Below are 18,002 nucleotides of genomic sequence, written 5' to 3'. Positions count from 1 at the left end.
AAATTTTAAGTGATATTGTGTAACTCAGATGCATAAATGCATAAGATTAATATGCAAAGAACCTCCTTCCCCAATAAAAGAGTGAATAAATGAGCCACAGATTAGAATTTTAAAGGTTTCAAGGGCTGTGGGCTGACATAAAAGAAGAGAAAGAGCACTGAAAGTTAAAATACGCATTGATTAAACATTTCAGAATGTACTGAAATTCATATTTGCTTAAATATATATGAGCTAGCTGTTGGCTATTTATCTATTCAAGAAACACCTGTTGGGCACCTGCTGGTTTCCAAGTATTCATTCATTCATTTGTTTATTCAACAAATACTTTGTACTGCCTGTTGTGTGTCAGCAGCTAGAAACAGGCAAGACAGGGCTATTCCCTGAACACACTTGAAATCCAAGGGGAGGTATAATATGGCAATTTATTAGAAATATATATGTATGTTTTATATATATAACATATATATGTATATATGTATGAACGTATGTGTTTGGTCATTCAGACAACCAAAATACATTTCTCATATGTATCTGGTCTTATTTAAGCATGGAAGTAATATGATCATATTTGCAAATTTTAAAACATGCTCCTTTTATTGCAGATGAAAAATGAATCGCAAAGGAGCAATAGAAGGGGGCCATTTAGGAAGCTGGTGGCTACCATCCCAACAAGAGATAGATGATGATGGATAAGGGGATGGAGAAACTTGGCAAACTCAAGGCATATTTAGAACGTAGAATAAGTATCTCCTAGGTATTCTTGACTTAAGATGATTAAGAAGACATAAGAAAGGTAATTCCAGGGGCATCTGGGTGGCTCAGTCAGTTGAGCATCTGACTCTTGATTTCAGCTCAGGTCATGATCTCATGGTTAGTGGGACAGAGCCCTAAATTACTCTCTGCAGGAGCCTGCTTGGGATTCTTACTCCCCCTTCCTCTGCCCCTCCTTCTCCTCTCAAAATAAATAAATAAACATGAAAATAAAATAAAATAAAGAAAGTTAATTCCAGATCCTGAATTGAGTGACTGTGTTAATGGTGATGTCATTTACTGAGATAGGAAATACTGAAGAACAAATTTGGGGATAAAGTTTGATGATACTGAATTTAATTTTCAACAAGCTCAGTTTGGGTTGTTACACTATGTTAGATGCAAAAATAAGGCATTGGGTCTGACCTTGAGGGCTCATAGTATAGGAGAAAAATAATTAACACATTATTGTAATTTAGCATAATGAAAAGCTAAATAGAGATAGGCAGAATGTTGAATTAGTCAAGATAGGTGAGGTAACACTGTAGTAATGAATAAGCACCAAATCTCAGTGACTAACCAATAAAAGTTTATTTCTTGCTTATATAAATTCTAATGCAGTTTCAAAGGACTTTCCAGAGCAGCTCTCCCAGTGTGGTGTGTTTGGGCCATTTCTAACTTGTGGTTCTGCCATCTAGTCAAAATTCCTCCATGGTTTCCCAGGGGAGAAAAGAAAGTTGGAAGGTCACGCGCCAACTTTTAAGTGTTTTGGAACAGAAGTGGCACCTCTCACTTGTACTCATAGCTCTTTGACCAGAAGAAGACATGTGACCCTACCTCATTAGTAAGGAGATGGGAAATGTGGGGCATAATGAGGTGATTCACTGAGAAGGAGGAGTTTCTGCCATGGGCGTGAAATGAGAGTGATTAATTAAATAGGGAAGTCAAGAAATCCTTGGTAGGGAGGCCACATTTGTGCTGGGATTTGAGAGAAGTCTAGGAGTTGGCCATGTGATGAATACAGAGGAAGAACTCTGCAAGCCAAGGGACCATCATGGGCAAGGACAGTGAAACATAAAAGAGCTTAAGATGTTGGAGATGTTTGGGGAATGGCAAGAAAGAACTTGCAGTTAGCATAGATGGTTTCAAGGAAATAGAAGAAAATAGTTGATTAAAGATTGGGCATGAATATCTTACTAAAGAGGTTGTATTCTCATCTGTAGGCAAGGGTGAGCCTTTAGTGAATTTTAGGTTAATAACTTTACCAGATTAGGGAGGAAAAACGCCTAAGAAAAGATGAAACTGGAGGCAGGAAAACCATCTAGAAGACTGTCATATAGAAGCTAGACCTTTGGAAGAGGCAATAGAGATATGTATACTTAGAAAATAAAATGAGCAGGACTTGGAAAAGCATTGACATGTGAGGGTGAGGAAGAAGGAGCTATGGAGAATAAATCTGCAGTTTCTAGCTTGGTCATTTCAATGGATGGTGAAGCCATGAACAGAGGTAGGGAAAGCAGTCCCTGAGACATATTGAAGAGTAAAAATAACTTTTCTATATTTAAAAAAAAAGTCAAGACTCTAGGCTCATCCTTTGTTGAAGGTGTTTACGAAGAGCTAATCTAGAACTACGCTGTAATAATATTTTTCTTTAAAAAAAAATCTTTGTCTAGGGAAACACTGAAGGAGTAGACTTTGTTATTAGCTAAAACTGCCTCCCTCTTTGAGTCTTGGCCCAGTTTCTATTGCCTACTAGATCTGATGTGCTTGGAGCATGGAAGCATCTGGAGCAGCCACATTTCCTTATTCAAGCCAAAACAAGTTAACTCATCTCTGGCTTATCTCATATCCGCCCTGTAGATCTCATGGGAGGATATAGCCCATATTACTAAAATAATGTGTAGAAAACAAAAATAGCATGGAAAGAAGTTTCTCAACATGATCTTCATAGTTGCTTTTCAAAATAATGTACTCCTAAAGTTAACATAAGTAAATGTTTTCTGTTTAAATATTGCTTGAGTTTTGATAAAGATCTTACTATTTTTTTTTTGTATCCTTATGAGAATTCATTTAACTTTGGGGGAACCTTTTTGTATTAAGGAAAGAAACTGTTAGATTCTGTTTTTTCCTCTACTGACTGATTTTATAACTTGTGAGCCACTTGACCTTTTGACAATTAAGCCCTTGATTGTGAAACAGGATAATAATGTTTAACTCTCCTATGAGAATGTTATTGAGACTTATTCAATCAAAGGCTTTAAAACACTATTGTACCCTTAGGCAAAATGTATTCATAAATATTAAGTATGAATAATTCTGCTATTTATTTTGAATATAAGCATTTATTTAGTCCTTATATTTAGTAATACTCTATTGTATATTAGGTGCTGAAAATAAAAGGATAGATAAATACGGTTCCTACCTTCAAGAAATTCTCCATTTTCATTGGGAAGATAAACAATAAGATCAAAAAGTCAACATAAAGAAGCACAACTTCATGAATGGTCAAGTGAATCTCTAGAAGAAATAAAAGGTGAAAGGAAAAAAAGGTCAACAGAGAGGTTACCTGAGCTATTCTAAAAAACCTGAAGAATCTTTCAAAGCTTTCCTTCCATGGCAAGCATGTTTGAAGCAAGTCTTATTTTTCAACTTTGTATCTTATTTACCACATGTACAAAGTTAAGAGATTTGGCCCCAGATATGCATCACCTGTATTTAATCCCTGGTAGGTGACCTTGAGCAAGCTTCTAAACCACTTAATGCCTCCATTTCTTCATCTGTAAAATGGTAGTAATTACAGCAACACCTCATAAAGCGGTGGAGGACTAAACAAGTTATACGTGCAAAGTCCTTAGAAGTGACTGACACTTGGGGTGACTGGGTGGCTCAGTCTGCTAAGCGTCTGACACTGGATTTCAGCTTAGGTCATGATCTCGCAGCTCATGAGACTGAGCCCTGCATTGAGAGCCTGGCTGGGATTCTCTCTCTATCCCTCTCTCTCTGTCCCTCCCCTTGCTTGCATGTGCACATCATGCTCTCTCTCTCTCTCTCTCAAAAAAAAAAAATTTAAAAAAAATTTTTAAAAAGTGATTGACACTTATTAAGCATTCAGTACATGCTAGCTATTTTATTTGCCCTCTCTCCTACACTGTTTTACATATAGTAGATACATGCTCTTGGAATTAAATTAGCAGATGCTTGGATACGATCCAAAATCAGATAACTAAGGATCCATTCAACTGTCATTGTTATTAACAAGGATCCATTCAACTGCCACTGTTATTGACAAAAGTCTGGAAAGATCTGACTGCATAAAGAAATGAAGACCATGAAAAAGTCTACAGAATATGAGGAAGGAAACAGTACCTTTAACATGCCATGGGAGCGGGACAATGCCAGTCTTATTGCCCTGACACCTACCTAATGTCTAGCACATAACAGATTCTCCATAAATATTTGTTGACTAACAATCCAATGGGGAGGGGAAGGGGAAAGGGGCAGAACATAGTTCCGAAAATCATCTAGAACATTATTCTGAAAGAAATTTCTATTTTTTTGTCCTCTTCCATAACATGCAAGAAGACATATCCTCTACGAAACATTATCAGAAAACCATAATGAGAAAAGGAAGGGACATTGGTAGTTCAAGGACTAGTGATTAAAAAAAGAAAAAAAAAACCCTTAAATTACCACCTGTAATGATTTTGAAGGAATTGTCTATTAAAGGCAAGTCTCGGGGCGCCTCGGTGGCGCAGTCGGTTAAGCGTCCGACTTCAGCCAGGTCACGATCTCGCGGTCCGTGAGTTCGAGCCCCGCGTCAGGCTCGCATCAGGCTCTGGGCTGATGGCTCGGAGCCTGGAGCCTGTTTCCGATTCTGTGTCTCCCTCTCTCTCTGCCCCTCCCCCGTTCATGCTCTGTCTCTCTCTGTCCCAAAAATAAATAAACGTTGAAAAAAAAAATTTAAAAAAAAAAAAAAAAAAAAAAAAAAAAAAGGCAAGTCTCTAGCAGATGTCATGTCAGCTGCAATAGATCTTAAGCAAGAAGGTGGAGGGTGGTACTCACCAGGAGTCAAAAACTGTCAGGCAAGCTGGCTGCTTCTAAGTGCTAGTTTACATTGTCCAAACCCTGGACAGTGAACATGTGTGGTAATAAATTCTAAGGATGTTAGATCAGGAGGCAGGAACATAACTTTAGACTGGGCTGAATTTATCAATTGGCATGTATCCATGAGAGATTCTGGATTCAGTGAGCTAACTCAAGCAGCTGAGAATAGTTCTAATTGTTGGCTTTGATTTAACAGTGTTCTGTGCTGAGTTACATTGAGATAGCAGAAAATCTTTGGTATTATATGAAACAGTGATTCTCCACCCTATTAGACCCAATGTCCCCTTTTTACATTTTTTGGTAATATCCCCTTTGTTTTGACTGAAATTCGTAGTTAATATAATCTACTTATACATATCATTTTTTAAATCAACATAATAGTATATCTGTGACATACTAAAATAAAAGGAAAGTATAAATTCAATGTATGAATGCTTAGGCACAACTCCACTAGAAGACACTGTAAAACAGTCCTAAGTCTGAATCTATATTCAGAATCACCTTCTCCAGATGATACAGATGTATTCTTTTGAAGTTCATAAGCAGTAGTGCAGTGATAGGATTTTTCCAAAATGGTGAAACAAGTATTGATAAAGTTCTGAAAAAACAATATAATAATATCTTTATTTATATGAATCTTGCTTTCCAGAAAAATTTTAAATTTTCAATTAAAATATTGCAAAAGTAGTCTGTTTAGATATTAGATGGAGTTAGGCTCGAGGTTCAAATTATTGTAAACAGAATTTTCACATACAGTAATATCCAGAGGACCACTGAATATTGTACAGGATGCAGTACAATTCTTTGTTGAGTCAATCTGTCCCATTAATTGCAGGACATTTACTATTCCTGGCCCCTGGCAACGTTCCTAATCACTATGACATCAAATGGTTCCACAGATTTCCAAAATTCCCTCAAGAGGTAGATCCATCCCTAGGACTATCACTGATACAGAAGAACAAATCTAAACACTCAGAGACACAGAGTAGATCAATCTTGAAATGGATTGATCATGTGTGACCTACTAGACAACCCCCTATATCCTCTCCAGAGGTACCAAGTGATACTTCCTTTACTTTGGCATACAAAGTTGAATGGTCAAGGAAATGAGACTATTTTTAAGAGATGCTAAAGTGTCTGTCCTTCTAGGCTTGGAATGAAGGAAGGAGATGCTGCCATTTAAATGAGCTCTTGAATTTCAACAGGAATGATGGGAACCTGGAATGCAAACGCTAATTGGGAGTACTTACCCACAGAGGCAAATGGCCATGGTAGCTGTAATAGGCAGCAGGGCTGGAGGGATAGACTAACTTTATCAAGACTCTTCTGCAATCTTAATGGATCACGTAGTCCTTAGGACTAAATAACTGAGCAGCATACTACATAACCAGACCAAATCAAACCAAACCAACCATCCAACCAACCAAACAAAAGATTGTAAGTCTTGTAGGTAGACCCTGATTTGAGTCATGACCCTTCACCATAGTAGTGAGTCCATTTCAAACCCAGAGCTCCTGGATTTTTCCAAAAGGCCTTGTGTCATTTACTGGGGTAACTGCACACTGGGAAAAGAGGAATACTCCTCAAGAATTATTGAACACCAATGGCTATGAGCTGCCATGAATCCCTAGGAACCCAGAATGTTACTATGGTCACTCAGTGGAGTTTGATTTATTGAGTCAAGTCATAAATGAAGTTGGGCTGAAGTGCAACTCACAGTGGGTCCTGACATTTACAAACCCATCCTATAATTACTTCCATTATTCCAGAATGTATATTGGAATAGCATACTCAGCAGTTGGTAGAATCCTAGCATTGGCTTCCAATCCAAGTAGTAAGGTCTATTATGATAGAAAGAGTTAAGTAGAACCCCCAATCAAAACAGCAAATCAAAAGCAATACTGCATTCCATTCCCAAGAGAATCCTAGAAATCAGTGCTATAAAAGGTTTAAAAGACTTTAAACAAACAAGATACAGTAGTCCCCACCTTATCTCCATTGAACTTGACATTGGCCGAGGCTGAAGACAGATAGGTCCTGGTATCATCAGCATAATCAAGAAGAGTTGTGGGTGCCTGGTTGGCTCGGTGGGTTAAGCGTCTGACTTCAGCTCAGGTCATGATCTCACTGTTGGTGAGTTCAAGCCCTGCATTGGGCTCTCTGCTGTCAACACAGAGCCCGCTTCAGATTCTGTCTCCCTCTCTCTGTGCCCTTCCCCTGCTTTCTCTTTTCCTCTCTCAGAAAATAAAATGAATATTAAATTTAAAAAAAAGAAAAGAAGGGGCATCTGGGTGGCTCAGTCGCTTAAGTGTCTGACTTCAGCTTAGGTCATGATTTCACAGTTCATAAGTTCGAGCCCCACATCAGGCTCTGTGCTAACATCTTAGAGCCTGAAGCCTGCTTCAGATTCTGTGTCTCCCTCTTTCTGCCCATACCCCACTAGTGCCCTCTCTCTCTCATAAATAATTAATGAATAAACTTAAAAAAAAAAAAGGAGAAGAGTAGACAATTGTACCTATGGTCTCCTTACTGGGTCAAATCAAAAAATTATATCATGGGGGCACCTGGGTGGCTCAGTCGGTTGGGTGTCCGACTTCGCCTCAGGTCATGATCTCACGGTTGGTGGGTTCAAGCCCCACATTGGGCTCTGTGCTGACAGCTCAGAGCCTGAAGTCTGCTTCAGATTCTGTGTCTCCTCCTCTCTCTACCCCTCCCATGCTCATGCTCTGTCTCACAATAATAAAATAAACGTAAAAAAAAAAAAAAAAACTATATCGTGTATGCAGCTATTCATTGATAAGTGTATTTTTTTCTCTCTAGGCTGAGAACACTAAAAACAGCTTAGTTTGCTTTCACTAATTTGGACAGTAGTGCACCTTCATTATCTTGATAAGCAGACGTCATGTGTGCCAAAGAATGGTAGATAAATTCCATAAAAATGCACAGCCCTGCCACCTCAGTAAAGATTCCAATTATTTGAGTCATAGCAGAATAGTCCCTCCAAAAGGAAAGATACAATGATGTACCTTAAAACTCTATTTTGAAAAAAAAAAAAAAAAAAAAAAACTCTACTTTGATGAAAAGGCACAACATTTAGCAGGACTGTCTGCACTTTTGAGTGAGTTAATATGTGCCATAGTCAGGTGTATGGCTCTGACCTTTTACTGAGTAAACTATAAAGCCATTGGTGCTAAAGCAAAGTTACACATTCAGTAGAAATCATACTTCAAATTTTGGGGCACTTGGGTGGCTCAGTTGGTTCAGTGTCTGACTTCAGCTCAGGTCACGATCTCATGGTTTGTGGGTTCCAGCCCTGCATTGGGCTCTGTACTGACAGCTCAGAGCCTGGAGCCTGCTTTAGATTCTATGTCTCCCTCTCTCTGCACCCCCGCTCCTGCTCGCACCCTGTCTCTTTCTCTCTCTCTCAAAAATAAATAAAAAACATTTAAAAAAAAAAGAAATCATGCTTCAAATTTTGAATTTTGATCTTTTCCTAGGCCAGCAATATGCAGTTTGCAGCCCTGTTGTGATGCTGGGCAAAGCAGTGAGCCCATCTCCCAGTCAGCCACACAATCATGAACCAACCAACACACTCATAATTGTTCTATACTCATACAACCATTCTGTTTTTCACGTTCAGTATAGTATTCAATAAATTGCATGAAGATATTCAACACTTATTTAAAACATAGGTTTTGCATTAGAAAATGTTGCCCACCTGTAGGCTAATACAAGTGTTCTGAGCACTTTTAAGGTAGACTAGCCTAAGTTATGATATTTGGTAGGCTAGGTGTATTAAATGAATTTTTGACAGGATATTTTAAACTTACAATGGGCTTATTCATACATAACCCCATTGTAAATCAAGCATCTGAATCAGGAATCTACATAATGACTAATTTTCCTCCCCCCTCCCCTTTTTTTCCTCTGCTTTTATATAAAGTGTGTTGATAGAGGTGACTCTGTTTAGTCCACATGTCATAGTTTATCAAGAGAGGTTGGTGACTGAACTAGAGGAAGAAAGAGTATCACCCAGATGGGTGCAGTGACTGAGAAGATTTGGGGTCTCCTCTTTTAGAAAGATGGTAAGGATGTTCTCATTTGTACAAAGTATAGTTATGCTGTTTTAAGTGAGAATATATTGTCCTTGGAAGTTTAGGAATGGGAAGAAGGTATGGTACTGGATATGGGAAGGTTTAGGTATGGGAAGAAACTAGTCCAAGAGGACTAGTACACTTGCTGTAGAATGGTTTGCACAACACCTATTTTACCCTTGTCCCACAATGCCTTCCTATAATGCAGAGGTTGGAAAGCAGAAAGCCATTCATACCAGAATTTAGATTTAAGTTGCAGCTAAGGTTCCAGATGCAGATTGTGTGTATTAGGCCTAGCAGATGCATTCTGAAAGAATGGGACTTGGACCTGAATTATGTGAGGATAGAGACTGATACACATTGTACAGAGGAGATATGGTTCTAGAGCCAGCAGCCATGGCTGTGGCACACTGATTCCCAGGGACCCTCCTGATTTATCAGGGTGCTTTTAGGGGGCAACTGTAATGTGGCAGAAATGGCCTGGTTCTCACGCCAGCCATTGTGGAAGCAGCTTCCTGAACATGGCAGAGTCAGCCACTACCCAGTTTTATGGTATGACTTTGGCAGAGGTCCGAAAAGGTTGGCCTAGAGATTCCTCCTTCAGCTCTTTCAATGATTGTACAGATCAAATAAATTTCTTTGGGCTTAATCTGGCTAGAGTATATTCTGTAGACTGTTAAACATCTAGAACAGTACACATGGGAGCTGGGAAATACGAGATCTCCGACAAGCGAATGACAAAGAAATACTCATCTTAGCAATTACACACCAGGCCTAGAGGCAAATTGGTTCATATCGGAGTAGGAGGATGGTGGACTTTGGGGCACCAAAGCAAAATAGTGGAACTTATAAATTATCTGATGTGATAGAGCATTTGGAAAACTTGCTAGGTGTTTTGGAAAAGTAAATGGTAGTAGTATTTGGAAACTACTACAGAGCTACATACAGAAAAAACTTAAGCAAATAAAAACGAGGCAATTATTACTTGCAGGAAAACCAGAAAGATTTACAGAAAGGACACATAATCAAAATACATTATTTTGTTCAATAGTGAATAATATTTACACATCAGAATGATATATATGTTGGATCCTGGGTTAACAAAATTTTTTGAGAATGGAAAAAGGGAAGTACAGAGGTAAATTCTCAACTACCATAGTAGGTATCTATAGATTCTGTCTGAAATGGGTAAGTGAAGAAATAGCAACATAAGTATAATTTCAAAAGATGGAAATGAATAACACAAAACAGTTTGAAAAGTGAAAATGTCTGCTCTTAAGGAGTTATATTTGGTGATAGAGAAAAGGCTATTATTTTTCTTTCTTTTTTTTTTTTTTTTGGTCACCTGATGGTTTTATTCATCTCTACTTTGAATGAGTTGTTACAGGCATTCCCCACTTGTTAGATTCAGTGCTTTCCTGTACATTATATTTTCTAATTGCTCTTCCTCGCTTTATGAGTGCTTTCTTTGAGCCACAGTCTTAAACCCAACATTACAAGGTCAAACACATGTCACAGTCCTCCCCTGATGCTTTTAATTTTTGGCATCTGTTAGAGAGATATGCTCTCTTGCCCTATGTTCTTTTTCTAGAAATGTGTCTTATCTTAAGATCCTTGTTTTATGCAAACACTGCTGCCCAAGTATATCTTAAGTGTGACTGCCAGTCTGCATCAATTTTCGGTCTCCGCAAAACTGGTAGAATATAGTGAGCTGTATAGCAGTTGCTCACAAGTTTCTGATCTCTTGAAGGTACCATTTTACATTTTTTAGTTTAATAAGAGTTTACAGTTATAAACTAATTAATGTAAAATAGATATGCAATACCAGTTTGCTGTTGTAGCCTTTACACTAATGGTTCTGGGAATTGATGGTGGTTGTGTCTTTTCAAACTTTAATGAGCAAAAATTTTGCTGTTTCTGCAGCAAGAACTAAGAAGGTTTTGCTTTTTTATCTTTCCCACCCCTACCAACTTTTTAAAATTTCAAACTTACAGTAAGTTGCATAGTGGACCCCCTTCATACGCCTCACTTAGATTCATCAATTGTTAAGGTTTTGCTACATCTTCCTTATCTGTAGTTCAGTAAGTACCTTCTAAGAAAGAAGACCTCCTTGTGCTCCAGTCAAGGATTTTGTATTAGGTTGAGCTTCCACATCTCAGTTCCCAGCTTTCTTGAGCATTTTGTTGAGAGTCAAGGCCAAAAATCGTTTTGTAGAGTATCCTTCAATTTGGATTTGTCTGACTTGTTTCCTTGCAATTAGATTGAGATTCAACCATGGATTGCATTTTAGAGTAGACCACCTTGAGGCGAAATATCCACTGGACACGAACTGTGCCTGACCTAGACCGTACTTATTTTGAAGGAATTATTCAGTGGGAAGATAATACATAGAGTTTAGGCCCATTGTATCATTTTCAGAGAAGACACCAGAGGTTTATGAGCAGGAGAAAGCAAGGGCTGTATCGGGAACTCTGTGTGGTTGTAAATTAACTCAAGCATCACCAGCCTTGCTGGCATCCAGCCTGACTCACCTGTTTGTTGCTGTTGATCCAGTGCCATGTGGTCCTCTTGTTCCAGAGTCAGATTGAGATGGCCTGTTTCACAGACGTCTCATCGCCGGCCCTGCCACCAGCTCCCTGCCTCCCATCATTGATCCTGACCCCTCGTCCCCTGCGATCTGATGGATAGGCAGGACACCTTCCTTATCTTCATGAGGGACAAGCACCTGGAGTTCTCTTCACTCTGCAGAGCCCAGTGGTCCACCATGTGCATGCTGGTGGGGTTGCACACCCAGAGCCAGGACTGCTTTGTCTACACCTGCAACTAGTGCAAGCACCATGTGGAGACCTGCTGGCACTGCATGGTCTGTGAGGTAGGCCCCAGGGGTGGGGAGCAGAGGGCACTGGAAGCTTCCAGGTTCCTGCCTCAGGCCAATGGTCCAGCAGATACACCTGGAGCACCTACATTCTGCGTCAGGCTGGAGGGCACACAAGGACAGGATACAGCCATTTCTCATGTTCATTCCAATAATTTGCTAGCCTCCCAGCCTGGGCCCCTCTGTCCAGGTGGCATTCCTCCCAGTTCCAGCCATGGCTGGACAGGTGGGATAGGTGTGGCTGCCTGTAGTTGGTTCTGGAACCAGCGCCACCCCCCACCTCCCCGGCCACCAAAGCTACTATTTCTTAATATAAGCCCTTAGTACTCCTTGATCATGTATTGATTTGTATGTATTACCTTGATGACAATTTTAAAAAATTGAAATAAAACACAGGCATTAAATATTCCACTCAAGAAGTTAGAGGAAAGGGGTGTCTGTGTGGTTCAGTCGTTTGAACATTTGACTCCAGGTTATGATTCCAGGGTGGTGGGCTCCAGCCCTGTGTTGGGCTGCAGGCTGAGCAGTAAAGCCTGCTTAAGATTTTTTCTCTCCCTCTCTCTGCCCCTCCCCTGCTCATGCTCTGTCTCTTTCAAAATAAAAAATGAACCTAAAAAAAATTGGTTTGGTTTTATTAAAAAAAAAATTCTCTCTCTCTGCCCCTCTCTCCTGCTTGCTCTATCTCTCTCACTCACTCACATAAAAAAATAATAAAAGAAGAAGTTAGAGGAAAGAATAACAAAATACACTAAAACCTTGGATTGTGAGTAACTTGTTCTGCATGTATTCTGCAAGACAAGCAAACATTTCTAACAAATTTTAGAATGTTTTTAATGTTTGTTCATTTTTGACAGAGAGACAGAATGTGAGCAGGGCAGAGAGAGAGGGAGACACAGAATCTGAAGCAGAGTCCAGGCTCTGAGCTGTCAGCACAGAGCCCAACGTGGGGCTCAAACTCATGAACCACAAGAACACGACCTGAGCCAAAATCTGATGCTTAACCAACTGAGCCACCCAGGCACCCCTCTAATGAATTTTAACTTGATAAACAAGTGATGTCTTGCAATAGGGGTAGTACGTGATGCCGAGCGTCACATGATGGCAACTGAGCCAATGGTTCTTAAAATTCACTTTGACATACAAGTGCTTTGGATTACAAGCATGTTTCTGTAAGGAATTATGCTGACAAACCAAGGTTTTACTGTATACCCAAATAATTAACAATAAATAATTAAGAACTGAAAGGGGTGTCTGGGTGGCTCAGTTGGTTAAGCATCTGACTTCGGCTCAGGTCATGATCTCACAGTTCATGGGTTTGAGCCCTGCGTCAGGCTCTGTGCTGGCAGCTCAGAGCCTGGAGCCTGCTTCAGATTCTGTGTTTCCCTCTTTCTCTGTCCCTCTCCTACTCATGCTCTGTCTCTCTCTCTTTCTCAAAGATAAATAAACGTTAAAAAAATTTTTTTAATTAAAACAAAAAGAAAAGAAGAACAAAGAAATGAACTGATAAGACCCAAAACCAAAAATAAAAATGTAATCTCAATTGAGAAAAACAAAAGCTGCTTCATTGAAAATATCAATAAAATAGAAAACCTTTTGGTAAGAACAATCAAGAAAATAATGACCACAAAACATTAAACACCATTAAAAACAAGAAAGGGACACAACTACTTAAAGCAAGATTAGATGCCCTCAGATAATATTGTTAATTATTATACAAAGTAATTTGACAAACTTTGAAATGGATGATTTTCTAGGACTATAGAAATGTTACTTTTGAATTAAGAAGAAGTAGAAACAATAAATACATTAAAACCTTAGAAGAAATTAGAATCTGTCAAAGAATAACTCTAAAAAAATTAATGAGTTTTATACAATTTCTTCATAGTTTCAATAATTTTTATGTTGTGCAAACTGTTCAGGAATATGTGCTTAAAAGAATCTTTCCATCCCATTCTATGAATCTAGCATACCCATAGTTTTAGCTCTAAAATACAATTATAGCACACCAAAAATAAAATTATAGGTAGTCTCACTAATGAACAAAGATGCAAAAATGCTAAACAATTAGTAGCAAATTAGATTCTGCAGTATATGAAGAGATGAATACCTTTTGGCTAATTAGGTTTATCACAGGAATATAAAGATGCATCAGCTTTACAGAATCTAAGTTTCACTACGTTAACAGATTAAAGTTAAATAAAAGTGATTATCTCAAAAGATGACAAAAAAAGAATTCAATAAAAATTCCATATCTGTAAACATCCTTAGTAAGCCAGGAATATATCTTGATAAAAGTCAGCTACCAGACTCTATGGTGAACTTCATATTTAATGGCAAAACATTAAATGCAATCCCATTCAAGTAAAGAAAAAAAAAAGATGAATAGTATCAACATTGTACTAGAGGCACTAAACAATGCAATAAGATAAGAAAAATGCAATATAAATTTGTAAATGGGATAGAAAAATGGTCATTATTTTTTGCAATATGTATTAGTAATAATCACTTAGAAAATATAATGAAAAAAATAAACAAGCAATGTCAAAACAAACACCCAAAAAAATCCATACAATACCAAAGATTAAATCTATCAAGACATGAGCAAGACCAAAATGAAGAAAGCTATGAAATTTTACTCAAAGACACAAAAGACAATCTGACACGTGGAGAGATAGATCATGTTCCTGGAGAGGAAGACTAAATACTGTGAAGTTTTTCATTCCTCCAAGACATAACCTATAAATTCTATGAAAAGATACTTAATTTGCTCTAATTCTTATTTTTTTATGTTTATTTATTTTTGAGACACACACACAGAGTGTGAGTAGGGGAGGGGCAGAGAGAGAGGGAGACAGAATCTGAAGCAGGCTCCAGGCTCCAAGCTGTCAGCACAGAGCCGGACACCAGGCTTGAACTCATGGACTGTGAGATCATGACCTGAGCTGAAGTCAGACGCTTAACCGACTGAGCCACCCAGGCATCCCATAATTTGCTCTAATATTTCTTAGTACATCTTTGTGAACATTTGGACTAATCTACTATCAGTCTGATTATCTTTCTTTTGTGGATAAGTATTTCTCTTTCCTGAAGAATATAAAATTGCCTTATCTTTGAAATCTGTAATGCCTTATCTTTGAAATCTGAATGCATCTAGCTGTATGTCTCTTTTTCAGTGATCCTGTCTGAGTATCTATTTATAAATTTCTTTTGGTTGTTTTATTTTTATTTCTGGCAACGCATTAAAAAAAACAATACAGAACAGAACATAAGATTACTTACATCTGCATTCCATGTTTTACCTTTTATCTAATAATTTCCATCAGCCTTTTTGTTCTCCATTATGAGATTTAATTTTCCATAAATTGGTGCTCATTCAGTTACAATCTATCTTAACTAGGTTTGTTTAAAATATATTTCTCTTTCTTATTCTCAGATTCCTTCTTTTGAGCAGGAGCAGAGCCTGTGGCTACAGAGATTGCAATCTCCCTGGAGCAAGTTTCCAAGCAGGCTTCCTCTTGTTGAGTGGTTTTGAGTACAGGACCAGGCACGTCCTTCCCTGGGGGCAAACCTGTAAAGAGGTTTCCTCCAGAGTGGGAGGCTAATAAATATTTGTGAACCAGCCAGTTCTCCTAGCAAGCAAAAAGGATATGAGTCAAAGCCATTCTCTGGTTCTCCCTAGAAAGAATGGTTAAAGGTAACTGCCAACAAGTTGGTGCTCCTTTTTCATGCTTATGTTAGCTCAGTGAAAATTCCTAGAGTTTTGAAATATGCAGGTGGGATAGGTCTTTATTTTCCAGGGTTACACAAAACATATCCATTTTATATTTGCTAGACTATTTTAGTAGATATTTAGAAAGGAAGGTCATCAAATACATGTGCCTATGTTATTTTCTTAGCTTCAATCCAGGAAGAATTTGCCTATCACCTGTTGTTAATTGGAAAGGTAAAAAAGGAGGATGTGAAATTAGAACAGTAAAAACAATAACTGTAAGTTATTTTTACTTCTTTTGTTGAAGTATATCATACACACTATAAGGTACACAAAAATCTTAAGTACATAGTCTGATGAAAGTTTTACAAAGTGAACACACCTATGCAACCACCAGCCAGGTGAAGAAGATTTCAAAGGCCTCGCTGTGCGGTGCCTGGATGTCTCAGTTGAGCACTGACCCTTGGTTTGGGCACAGGTCATGATCTCATGGATCATGGGTTCAAGCCCCACATGGGTCTCTGCACGGATAGCGAGGAACCTGCACAGGATTCTCTCCCCCCCCCCCCCCCCCGCTCTTTCTCTCTCTCCCCCTCCCTCTCTTTCTCCCTCTCTCTGCACCTCCCTTCTCACTCTAAATAAATAAATAAATAAATAAATATTTTTTTAAAAAGGCCGAGTTATTTCTTCTGTTGTTCTGGGAATCCATCAGACTGAAAGATTGGGCTAGACACCTGAATGATGGAACACTGTGGAGGGTGGGTAGGGGGATACACACGGAGGAGCACAGAGGAGCCAGCGAGTAAAGCTATCTTGGAACTTCTAGCACAGCTTCTAGTTGAATGAAGCTGAGTGAGTGACTCCTGCTTTGGCTACCCAGAACACAAAAACTGCCCAAGTCCTGCTTGAATTCCTGACACAGAGAATTTGAGAGTGTTGCCTTCTTTTTCTTTGAATACATCATATTATCTTGCTATCATCTCAAACTTAGAGAAAAGTTGCAGATTTACTACAAAGAACTTTTTCCTAAATCATTTCGGAGTTAAATTTCTGACTTGATGTCCTAACAGTAGGAATACTTTATGAATTCATAACCACAATATAACAATCAAAATCAGGAAATTAACTTATGATCTCCTTCATAGGAAACAAATTCAATACAGAATCACCTACTACATTTACTAGTGATGTGTGGTGACACCTTCAGTACCACAGTTCCTTAAGTCTTTCACTTTCATGACCTTGATACTTTTTTTTTTCATTTTTTTAACGTTTATCTACTTTTGAGAGACAGAGAGCAACAAAGAATGAGCATGGGAGGAATAGAGAGAGGGAGACACAGAATCCAAAGCAGGCTCCAGGCTCTGAGCTGTCAGCACAGAGCCCAACGTGGGGTTTGAACTCATGAACTATGAAATCATGACCTGAGCCAAAGTCAGATGCTTAACCGACTGAGCCACCCAAGTGCCCCTTGATATTTTTGAGAATTACTGGCAAGTTATTTTGCAAAATTCCCTTGAGTCTGGATTTGTCCGAGATTTCATTATTGTCTCAGGTATTTGAACCTTTGTTAAGAACATCCCAGGAGTGATGCTCTGTTCTCATCCCATCCAGTCCAGGCACACAGAATTCTTATTTGTTCCATTTAACTCTGATCACTTGATTAAGGTGATATCTGTTAGTCTTCTCCACTTTACAGTTACTCTTTTTCCCTTTATAATTAATAAGCATTTTATAAAGTGGTACTTTGAGACTATGTGAAGTTTCACCAAATCTTCAACTTATTTATTTGTTAATTTATATCAGTGTGGACTCATGGATTCATAAGCTGTTACAAGCATCATTCTGATGTTCATATGGTCCCCATTTTGGCTAATGGTAACTCTGTTCAAATTGACCTCTGTGTCCTTTTGGCATGTCCCCATCATTCCTTGAGTATTTCTTTTTTGTCTGGAATAATAAAATATCCCAGACTCATCTTTTACTTTCCCTGCAACAACTCTGGAATTAGCCATTTTTATAAAGAGTCCTGATTCCTTTTAGTGGGGAAAAGTATTTGGAAGTCAACTTCTGGATAGTTGGTACGCTTATTGGTATTGGGTTGGGGAGGGGCATTACTGCTCTAGGCTAAAATTAGGGAATGTATGTATCTTATATTTATATGTATTTTCATATCTGTCTATACACATTGAAATCCGTGAGTTCACACCAATACTTTTTTAAAAAAATTTTTAACGTTTATTTATTTACGAGAGACAGAGACAGAGCATGAGTGGGGGGAGGGGCAGAGAGAAAGGGATACAGAATCCAAACCAGGCTCTGGGCTCTGAGCTGTCAGCACAGAGCCCCACAAACCATGAGATCATGACCTGAGCTGAGATGCCTAACCAACTGAGCCACCCAGGTGCAACCCCCCCTTTTTTAATGTTTATTTTATTTTTGAAAGAGAGAGCTTGAGAGAGCATGATGG

Source organism: Puma concolor, chromosome E4 (genome assembly GCF_028749965.1).
Source record: "Puma concolor isolate L17-30 chromosome E4, mPumCon1.1.hap2, whole genome shotgun sequence".
NCBI classification, from domain to species: Eukaryota; Metazoa; Chordata; class Mammalia; order Carnivora; family Felidae; genus Puma; species Puma concolor.
This window is presented reverse-complemented; position numbering follows the sequence as displayed.